This window comes from Fukomys damarensis, unplaced genomic scaffold (genome assembly GCF_012274545.1).
Source record: "Fukomys damarensis isolate Sample0158 unplaced genomic scaffold, DMR_v1.0_HiC HiC_scaffold_30, whole genome shotgun sequence".
Classification (NCBI taxonomy): Eukaryota; Metazoa; Chordata; class Mammalia; order Rodentia; family Bathyergidae; genus Fukomys; species Fukomys damarensis.
This window is the reverse complement of record NW_022900942.1, coordinates 22,770,604-22,778,080: the sequence shown is the minus strand read 5'-3', so window position 1 is coordinate 22,778,080 and position 7,477 is coordinate 22,770,604. Positions and strand designations below refer to the sequence as shown.

The following is a 7,477-nucleotide window of genomic DNA, read 5'->3' as shown; positions in this document are numbered from 1 at the left end:
ACAGAGGCACAGGCACAGACACAGAGATAGACTACACACACACACACACACACACACACACACACACATGTACCATGGGCATGTTGTAGCTAGGCTCTTCCCAGTTCACCTGTGATATGGGTGGCAGAATCTCTTATCTCTTCTTTCCTTTTTATCAAGAAAAGCTTGAGGTTTCCAACCATACAAGGGGTAAATATGGTAGTAAGGACCAAAACCCTAACAACAAGCAAAACAAAACAAACAAAACAACCACATACACACACCAACCATAAAAAGGATTTCAAGCATACTGATCTTCAATGTGATTCCAAAAGCACACACCTTACTGTTTTCAGCCATGTTCCTGTTTTGTTTGTTTGGGTTTGTTTTTACTTTCGTTCTACAGAAAGCCTCAAAGATATGATGGGGTGATTTCATTTTACATAAACCTCACCTCCCTAAATTCTTAGAATGTAGATAGATACCACTACCGGTATTCTTAGAGTTAGAGCTACACAGCCTCCCACACCAAACAGAATGAAGTAGAACCCACGTTTCATTAGAATCCCTACTTTTAGTTATTTGCAGGTTTTTCTTTATGACACAGGAAACCAAATATGAAGCACGGCCGTAGACACTGATAAAAGGGCTTCTAAAACATTCTCAGTGGCTGGCAAAAATAACTTTTATATTCCCAAAGGGGTGATAATGTCTGACCCCTTATACCTTGCAGAGGAAAGATTTAGGAGGAGCTCCATCCAGCAAGGTGAGCTGAACAAGCCAAGGAACTCCTGCATTAACTGGGTGACAGAGAGAAGTCACAAGAGGTGGGGACTCTCTTTCTTCATTTCTCTGCCGCAATGACACTGATACCTGGTTTACAAAATATTTTAAAAACCACTCTCAGCCTTGGGCAGAATTTTCCATACCAGTCTACCTATACCCTTGAGCATATAAGAAATCACTGTAAGAGAAATTCAGTGTTTTCATCCAACTCTGACATTTAAGACTTTCTGTAAGATAGCCAAAATGTCTTGAAACTCAGATTCTTGAAAGTCTTTCAAAAGACACTAGTCAATTCATCTTTATAAACCTCCCTTTGCCTAACACCCCCAGTAGATATACCTGGGGTGACTGCCTATACTTAAGATATAAGTGAAGTTAAGTAGATGATTATATATGACTTTTCTGAATGAGTGGTTCATAAATGATTTCATTAAAAAGAAATTAATTGGTTCATTCTGTGTTAGCTTTCCAACTCTGTGGCAAATACCTAAAAGGACGAAAGGTTTATTTTGGCTCATAGTTTCAGAGGTTGAAGTCTGTGGTTGTTTAGCCCTGTTGTTTTGGTAAAAGGTAAAAGATTTATATGATCTGAAGAGAAACCAGAGTATAGCGCTGTTGTTTTGGGCTTGGGGCAATGCAGAATATCACTGCGGGTGCCCACGGAAGAATAGGTCTGTTCACCTCACAGTGGCCAGGAAGCAAAGAGAGAAAGAGGAAGGCACCGTGGTCTGAATATCCCCTTCCAGGTCACATTTCCAGTGACCTAACTTCCTTCCACTGGGTGCCGCCTCTGAAAGGTTCTGCCATCTCTCAGTAGCACCATAGGCTGGCAACTAAGCTATCAGCAAACAGGCCTTTGGGGGACATTCTAAGCCATAGCACATTCACTCACATAGCAATCATTAGAATAATGGCAAAGTAATTTTAAGACAACTAACTTAATCAAGATTTAAAGGACATGGTTCTGCCTCAGGAAAACAACCTGAGACCCTTTATCCACTGTCTGCACTTCAGTTTACTTATGCCCAAAATAGTGAGGTGAGGCCTGAAAAGAATAGTTTCTACAGTTACGTTCACGCCTAACATTTTGTGACCAAATATTTACCTAGGTTCTACTCTGTAAAAGACACTCTTCTAGATGCCACAAAGCAGACAAACATGCAAAGACATGATCTGTACCTCATCCTGTTTACAGTGTCACTGCTTGGCTGTATTTCCAAACTTCCATCATAGGCTACTTTGATTAGGTATCAGATTTCTTCCTTTAAGTTTACGCCTCTCTTTGATGTTTAGAGATTCTCAGTCAAATGGGGCTCACGCCTATTTGCACAGCCTCTGTCTATACATCCCTAAATTCACTTCTCTTCATACTTCTCCCACAGTCATGGTTTTCTTGGCACCCAAAACCAGCAGGAGCTCGCGCAACAGGGACCAAGTTGGCCTGGGCTGCTATGGCTCAGGAATTCTATAATGTGGGGTGATCACAGACCCCAGTAGCTTCTCCTGCTCCCTGTGTGGATCCTTTCTCCTCTCTTCTCCCTCAAGAACAAGCATCTTGGCCCACAGCCTGCAGCCTAGGAACTGGTGACCTGTTTTAAAATTTGTGCATGTCAGACCTGTCAACATCCCAGCTCAAGAGAACAGGCTACCCTTGAGCAGAACAGCTTTGCTAATCAATCACGCTTCAGGGAAGTGAATAGTTCCTATGTGGGGCCCATTTTACTATGACCAAGGCCCTAAGAAAATGTCTGAGTGTAAATTTAAAATAAAGAAAACAGTCTACTTTCCACATCCACTGCAGGAGGGCCAAGACAAGGTTTTATTTAAAAACAACTCCTCCTTCCTGAAGGCCGAAAGTGAGCACATGAGCTTAAAGAGAATTCCTCTGTCAAGATTTACTGCTGACTAAGATCAGGAGACAGAGCTCTCAACTTGGACAACAAGGTCATGTGCAAAACAAGAGAAAACTGGAGGGATGTTTTCCAGTACTCAGAAATTAGAAATAAACTACTTACAAGTTTTTTTAAAAAAAAATAGCCCTCTGAGAAGATATCACTGTGACTGAGATACATCAATGTGGCAATTAGCAAGCTGAACAAATTTATGTCATATGAAGCTAAGCTAAATATAAGACACAAATCCCTACTAATGAGACTTGGTTCATGGAAAGAGGTCAAGTTTGTTGTCACAGGGCTGGATATACATCTTGGCTATAAGGTAAGTTGTGTATTTCTTTAAATACACACACACACACACACACACACACACACACACACACACACTGGAGCCAATTATACCTTTAAATCATTAAATATTCTGAGAACTAGTGATATATTTTGAGCAAATGAAATAGTTCTATGCTGCAAACACAATAGAAATAAAAGGAATTGTTAAATATATTTATTCAAATAATATATGCAAGGCACTCTATTCAGTTATTGAATTTTCTATTCTAGCTTTCCATCTCCTTTGTTATTTCAAAAATGAGTTTCTAATTAATTCATTTTACATACATTTCATATCTGAACTTTTTTCACATTTTCAAAACTCCTGAACAAGTGACACAAAAACACAATCTTAAAGTGAACAGAAAAGCAGCACCACAGAAATTGATAATTTAGAAAGTATTTGCCGTTTGGCTCGGCAATCTACTTCTGGTAATTTGTCCTGCTTGCATACGAACTGAGTTAAGAGTGAGTTTATCTATTGGCACATTATTTGCAATATCAAAAGATTGGAAATAAACAGGTGCCCATCAACAGCCTTGGCAAATTACAACATCATGATGTCCAATGAATTTTCATCTCAACATTCCTTCTTACTTTGGCTCCTAGCTTTTACCCTGTGGCCTACATTTACCAAAGGGACATTAGTAAATGTGATACAAGCCAAAGCTTAACCAGTACACCCACCCCTCCTTTCTGTGCTCTCATCACCATGATGTGGGTCAAGCTAGCCTGACGGAAGACAGAATTGCAGTTAGAGGTCAAAGCCTACCACCAAGCTGACTGTGAGGCTGCATGAAACCATCTAGCCCTACTGACTGCACCAGCAAATCCAGAAAAACCACTTCAGATGACCCCAGTCCAAATAACTGACCCATAGAACTGTGAACTATACAAAATTCTGGTTGGTTTAAGCCACTATGTTATAGAGTACTTTGCTAGGCTGCAATAGATAACTGATGCCTCATGATAGTTCCAAAACAAGGAAATAGAATACGATGAAAGGAAAAAGATGCATGCTGTGTCCTGGCATGGCTAAATCTCAAGATATATTGCAGAATTGACAAGGCATGTGAAAAACTAGAAAACGGTATGCTGCTTTTTGTGTAACAAATGGAAATCTTTAAAATATATTTTTTTATTTTGCATGGAAAGATACTGGACATACACTCAATAAATTAATAGCACAGTTACTTGTATCAAAGGAGAAAGTAGTAGTGAGTTAGGCAGATTTGGCTGAATTAGCCAGATGGGGATGGGGTGGGAGTGAGGTCCTCATTTCTAAATATTGTTCTAAATTATTTTCATTATATAAACCATGAAAATAGATCATATATTTAGAAATAGTATTTTTTTTTTTTGAGACAGGGTCTCACTACGTAGTTGAGACTGACCTGGAACTCACTAAGTAGCCCAAGCTGGTCTCGAACTCACAGCGATCCTCCTGCCTCAGCCTCCTGAGTGCTGGGATTACAAGCATACACCACCATGCACAGCTAGAAATAATATTTTAAAAGTAAAAAACATGGTCAATACAACAGTTTTCAAGCCAAAGCTTCAAAAAGTTGAATTTCAAAATTATTATAATATTATCATGAAGCCATCCTTCACCACAAATGGCTTTCTTTTAATCCAGAATAATCTTTTCTTTATAACCCAATAAAAAAATGGACAAATGAAATGAATATTTTATAGAAGATGAAGAACAAATGGCCAATAAATACATGAAGAAATGCTCAGCATCACTGGCCATTAGAGAAATGCAAATTAAAACAACTCAGAGATTCTCACCTCATCCTGGAAAGAATGGCCATCATCAAGAAATCAAATAATCACAAATGCTGTTGAGGATGTGGGGAAAAGGGAACTCTTCTATATCATCAGTGGGAATGTAAATTAGTACCATCACTATGGAATTCAGTATGGCGGTTGCTCAAAAAACTGAAACTAGAAATTCCATTTGGCCCAGCTATTCCCTTTCTAGGTATCTTTCCAAAGGAGTTAAAGACATCATATTGCAGTGGTACATGAACACTCATGTACCTCATAATAGCTAAATCTTAGAAGTGGTCTCTATGTCCAGCAATGGATGAATGAATAAAAAACATACGGTGTGTACAAACCAAGAAGTACTACTCTGCCACAAAAAGGATACATTTAAGTCATTTCTAGGAAAACAGATGCACCTCGAGACTATAATGTTAAGTGAAATAAATCAGACACACAAGCTTAAATATTACATGTTTTCTCTTATACGAGAAACTCAAAGCATAGATAAAAAGCAAAATAAAAGATAAATAGTAGGAAGTAGAGAAATGATCTTTCTCAAATGGAAAGGGGAACAAGAGATAGAAGGACGGAGGACGGATGAAGAGGGAAAGGGGATGAGAAAAGGAGTTAAGATGTGTGGCACACCTATACCAATCCCACACAAGGAATGTAAACATTATGTATGGCAAGCATGTAGTAATAAAAAAAAGCAGAGATCATATCTCATGCATCTCTGTCTTCTCAGCAACTGGCAAGTTTAGTTCAGGGCAGTGCAAATGCCCAGTGTATGTTTGCTAAAATAAATAAATAAAAACATTCTGACATCACTATAACTGTTCACTCAATGCTGATAAGTCCTGTAAAGTCTTTAACAACCTAACTTCTTACACACCATCTTTTAGGAAAAAGGTTAACATTTGTTATGATTTGAGATTTCTCGTATCAAAATTTACCCTCAACTACCAGGGAGGGGTAAATTTACAAAAGTTACACTTGAAAAGATAAAACATAAAACATGCTCCTCTATTAACAAGAACATTTGGCAACATAAGAGTTTAGAAAACTAAAAGAAATATCTTTTGTCATTTTTCAACAGGACCAATTTTACTTTTGAAGACTGGAATACAAAGCCACCCTGAAAGGCAAATTAGATGGTCCAGGTAAGTGAACAAGTGGAACAGAGCCAGGAGGCTCCAGACCATCCTCAAGCCTCCTTACAGGCAACTCTGAGCCACTGTGGGTAGTCTGTCTGTTACAGCTAGCATTTCGAGGAAAGGAAGACCACAAGCTTTCTCCGTAACCCATTTCATGGGTTTGACAACTCTCACTGGAAATCTTCACTTTCTTTGAAGTTGTTCCCATCCTACTCACCTATTATGAGTTCTTTGTCTCTACATCTGACCCCGTGAAAGTTTAAACTCTTTGGGGAGAAAGTATGGGTCACCTGCATGGCCGTGTCTGTGTCTCTTACTAGAGGATGTGTTCAGTCAGCACACAGAACTGTCTCAATCCTTGTGCACCCTGGAGCAGTCAAGGCATCATGCAGCCTTGGTAATGTCTGGATTAACCCAACACAAGGTACCAGCCATGGGCGATAGTTAGGGAGACAGGAAAGTCTTCAGTTTTCAAGGGTATTCACAATAACAGTGGAGCTGAGGGTGTGTGTTCACAGTTGTCTCAGGAGAGGGCTCTTAGTTCTCTCTCCATAAGCTTCATAAAAGTGTGTTGAAGGAAATGAAAATGCAGCAGAGCAATGGGAAGAAAACCAGTGACAGATGATGCACAAATCACAGAAGAATTCAAAGATGATAAAGGGCAGATGCTGTTTAGAGAGTACAACACTGCCCAAAGACCAAAGGTAGCACAGAGCTTTCTGGGCTTCCTGATGCAGAGGGCTGGGGAATATAAACCAGTTCAACTCAAAGGATTTTGCTTTCTTTTTCTTTTCTTTTCTTTTCTTTTTTCAGTACTAGGGGCTGAGGCCAAGGCTTTGTGCATGTGAGGCTCGTGTTCTACCACTGAGCTACATCCACAGCACTTTTCTATATTATATTTTGAGACAGGGTTTTGCTAAGTTGTTCAGGTTAGCCTTGAACCTATAATCCTCCTGCCTCAGCCTCCCAAGTAATTTTGTACCTGGAAGGACTGCCTTGACTGTTCTTTCTGTACAGACTGACAGGGATGACATAGTCTTTGATGTGAGAAAAAAATCCCTGGGACTTATAATATTTTCAATCTAATTTATGTGCTATTTTTATTTTGACTATGAAATTTGGAAACTTCAAAACGTCTGAAAGAAAACTTGGACTATTAGAGCTAGCACAGACTCCACAGATACTGTGTGGTTATTCTGCCCTTGACATTAGAAAAAGGAGAAACTGGCAGGGAAATACTCCTGTTTTTTAAAAAGTCACTGGAAGACACTGGAAGTTTATTTAAGATCTAAAGGAAGGTGCTTGATTACAGGGACAGACATTTAACAAGAAGAAATAAAGCACTAAGTAAATATTCCCCATCTGCTCCTGGTCCCACCACCTGGACATTATTCCTTCTTCCTCTCTGATAGGTTTGAGCCAACCACTTTTGTTTTATTTGTGGAAGTGGAAAGACCACCTGTTGTGGAATACACTTGCACATTAAACAAAGTGAACATTTCATATTTCTATGCTTCCCGTATGATTTTCTGAAACACAAAGCACTCATTTCACCTTAAGCAG

The 7,477-nt window shown here is 39.2% G+C and overlaps 1 long non-coding RNA gene across 1 annotated transcript in view; it reads left to right on the top strand.

Annotated features, from left to right (window-relative positions):
- LOC104876700 overlaps positions 1 to 5,910 on the top strand; it is a 9,139-nt gene extending 3,229 nt beyond the window's left edge. Inside the window, exon 3 of the long non-coding RNA XR_784388.1 lies at positions 5,857 to 5,910. This is a non-coding gene — a long non-coding RNA (uncharacterized LOC104876700). The remainder of the gene's footprint in view (positions 1 to 5,856) is intronic.
- Positions 5,911 to 7,477: the final 1,567 nt, after the last annotated feature.